Raw genomic sequence first — 4,387 nt, forward strand, 5'->3', positions numbered from 1 at the left:
GCTTACAGGAAACCATATGGCTTGTCGCTCAATTTAATGCCACTTGTAGAGGAAAGAAGAGTAATAATTTGTGACAGGAAAGATGGGAGAAATAGGAAGAGAGGAGGGCAGACACAGAAAAAGTGCGATAAAGAGCGATAAAGGTGAGGGAAGAATAAGGCAGCACTACATCAAGTGAGTGGATGAAGGTCGCCACCACCTACCACATAATCTGCAAAACTTGATATCTAACTGTAACCTACCACCACCATCAATAAATACCTAGAAGACGTTTTCAGAACTTAAGACTGAGATGGGAAGGGAATTAAGAAAAACGGTGAGCGAGTCCAGAATATTCGACTTGCTAACAACATATTTCTTTCCAGTGACTCAAGGTAGGAAGTAAATAAAGACAGATGGTTTAAGAAGGGAGAGGCTGAAAGTACGAATGAAAATAAATATGGAGAAAACGAAAGATGCTCCACAGACACACTCAGTCCCTTCAAGTAAAAATATAAGATGAATACAGGCTGAGTAATAAGAGCTGAAGGACACTGGATGAAGGGTACAGACTGAAGGATACAGGTTGAACAATACAGGCTGAGGATTACAGGCTGAAGAACACAGGCTGAAGAACAGACTGAAGGATACAGGCTGAAGAACACAGGCTGAGGAAGAAAGGCTGAAGGACAGAGGCTGAAGAACACAGACTGAAGGATAGGCTACAGGCTGAAGAATACAAGCAGAGGAATGCAGGCTGAAGAACACAGACTGAAGGAAACAGGCTGAAGAATACAGGCTGAGCATTACGGGCTGAAGGATACAGACTAAAGGCTACAGGTTGAAGGATACAGGCTGAAGAACACAGGCTGGAGGACTTTAGGAAAGCTAAATAATTTCTGAAGGATATGTGACTGTCTTGCAAGGGACGTTTATATAATCGTTGTGTCCCTCCTGTTCTTATTTATGTCTCAGAAAGCCCGGAGACAAGACAAAATTTTTGGAAGGTAAACTTCTGAATGCCTCGAGAGGAATGGATAGAATGGAGAGAGAGAGAGAGAGAGAGAGAGAGAGAGAGAGAGAGAGTAGCTAGACAGGTATGCAAATAAGCAGACAGAGAGGGGGGGGAAGGTAAGAGAGAAGGTGAGCTACAGTATATGAGTAACTAACAACACAGGTAAGCAAATAGGTAGAGAGAGAGAGAGAGAGAGAGAGACAGACAGACAGACAGACAGACAGACAGAGACAGAAAGAGACAGACAGACAGACAGACAGAGACAGAGAGAGTCATAGGAGCCTGAGTGTAAATACTATAACCACTGACAACCATGGAGTTATAAATCGTCCAATTATGGCTGCACTTAATAATTCTCTATAATTATCATCTCCAAGAATAAAAACAGATAGATAGATAGATAGACAGATAGATGGGTGAGAGCAGTCTCAATCACACACACACACACACACACACACACACACAAGCACGCATGCACATACGCACTCACTGAGAGAGAGAGAGAGAGAGGGAGAGAGAGAGGTGAAGGAGTAAGACAGAGCCAGTCTGCAGTGAGAGAGTGAGCGGTCAACATCGAGAAGACTAGTTCTGTCCACTACCATCACTACTATCACTACCACAACTACTACCATCGCTACCACAACTGCTACCATCGCTACCACAATTATCACCATCATTACTACCATCACTACCACAACTATCACCATCACTACTACCGTCGCTACTACTAACACCACTACCCCCATCGCTACCATTACTACTACAACTACCACCATCGCTACCACAACTATCACCTTCACTACAACAGCTATTACCATCACCGCAGTTATTGATAACACTGATACTCACTACTACCGCAATTACCTTCACTACCACTATCACTACTACCATCACTATCAACATCGCTACCGCACCTAACACTGCTACTATAACCACGCTACCATCACCACTATCACCGCCACCAACCACCACACATACCACCATCACCATTACCAATCACCACAACTACCACCATCACCACTACCAACCACCACAACTACCACCAGCAACCACCACCACCACCACCATTACCATCATCACCACCAGCAACCACCACAACTACCACCATCACTATCACCACCACCAACCACCACAACTACCACCATCACTATCACCAATTACCACAACTACCACCATTCCATCAGTGTCCGCGTCAACCAGAAACACCGCATAAACATCCCTGGACGAATTAGTTAATAAATAAATAAATAAACAATAAACAGAAAATGAGATCAATTAATTCTGAACAATAAGGATTTTTTTTATATCAATCCATTCTGAAAAAGTCTGAAGCTTTTTTTTTTTTTAAGATTTCAATTATTTTCGTAAAAGTGGCATTTTGAACAAGTGCGATTAATTTTGAAGCTTTCACCACTTCAGCCCGATGATGTTATATTAATTTTATTACGGCTCCAACCAAGTAATATTATTCAGATTAAGTTTTTTTTTTTTTATGCAAGGAAGAAAGAACCAGAGACTAGCCCACAACAACTGTTCCCTCAAAAAAACACTAATCAAGGTCCGTTCATTTTGAGATGCCTCGACACACTGATTTTTTAAAGGACTGGGTTAAATAAGCAGAAGGAAATACAGACTGAGGAAGATAGTACCCAGGTATGCCATTTTTATTCTAACTTGACCAAAAAGTTGCTCGTCTAATGCTGAGTTGTAACACTAGATTAAGTGCTAGTCTCGAAGAAGTGCTATGGACAGGATGCAGAGCCGCGGTATTGTTGTAACACTAGATTGACACTGAAATACGGTGCTAGTCACGAAGAAGTGCTGTGGAAGGGATGCAGAGCCGCATTACTGTTGTGACACTAGAATAACACTGAAATACAGTGCTAGTCACGAAGAAGTGCTATGGAAAGGATGAACAGCCGCAGTAATGTCTTTTTCAGCCACTGAGCTACGTGATATAAGCTGCAAAACGAAGAGAGACTGGGTCAAGCTAAGAGTCCAGCGCCTTCACGTGGTGGCACTGATATATAACCTGCTCCACTGCCCGGCTGTACAAACGTCATTCATCTCCCTCCCTATCCCCCTCATCTCTCTTGCTATCCCCCTCATCTTCCTCCCTATCACTCCCCCCTCCCCCGAACTTCAACCTCCAGCAGTTCAAGTCCAACTGTTGCAGATTCTTTTCAATGAACAGAGGACGCCTACACAGTAATCTGGTGTATGGATTTTTATTCATTTGTTTTTCCTTCCTCGGTTCATCTTGCGGGAAAAAAAAAAAAATGGATGGTGGATTGCTGGAGCAAGGCAACATCAGCCTGCAGTCCACTGGGTTCACGTTTTGGATGAACCTGGGGCAACAACATCAACAACAACAACTACTACTACTATTACTAGTACTAATTACTACTACTACTACTACTACTACTACTACCACCCCTATTACTGCTACTACTGTACTTCTATTATTACTACTACTACCAAGGCCAATAAGACTAGTCTTACTGGCCTTGACTACTACGACTAGCATTACTACTACTCTACTACTACTACTACTACTACTACTACTATTCTACTATGACTTCTACTACTACTACTACCAATACTATATTGCTTTTACACTACCTTTGTCCTAATTGTTACCTTTATCACTGTATTTCACGTAGCTCACTGACGGAAAACAACTGTGCTACAGGTCTACATCCAATCCATAACACTTCTTCGTGATTAGCGCCATATCCTAATGCTAATCTCCCACTACAACTCAGCATTTAACATGGAGGGACGGCAAATGTGAATGCGATAGAAAACATTAGGAGAAATACACTGAGGTTGTTTGTTTGGCTATGTGGAAAAGATGGGCAGCGAGAGACTAAAGAGGAGAGTGTATGGGAATGAGATGGAGGAGGGGGCCGAGGATGAGATGGAGGGATGGAGTGGAGGGGTATATGAGAGAAGGAGGTGAGCTGGGGGAAGGGCAGTGAAATGACGGGAGACAGGGCGATATGGAGGCGATTTGTTTGTGGCCACCCCTTACTGGACTGAAGCGCCTGGCAATTGATAGATAGATAGATAGATAGATAGTCTCTCTCTAAAACTGAGTAAAAGCGTCAGAGGAGAGCAAGAATAAAATAGACGTGCTCGAACTGAAGAGGTTGATAATTTTTAAAGTACTCACAGATCTGAAAGTCGTTTTGAAGTCTTGAGTATTTTGAACGACTAAAAAAAAAAAAAAATGGCAATTTAAAACACCTAAAAGAAGAATAAGAATATGAAGGAACGATTTTGATGATTCTGATAAATTTTGATTTCCTTTTTTCCTGTGAAAGAATTTTGAAACACTGAGTTTTGACATTTTACAGATTTTTAATTAACTTACACAGAACTCTAAGTGCC

Source organism: Coenobita brevimanus, chromosome 57 (assembly GCF_032717465.1).
Source record: "Coenobita brevimanus isolate Jiangsu-jjx chromosome 57, ASM3271746v2, whole genome shotgun sequence".
NCBI classification, from domain to species: Eukaryota; Metazoa; Arthropoda; class Malacostraca; order Decapoda; family Coenobitidae; genus Coenobita; species Coenobita brevimanus.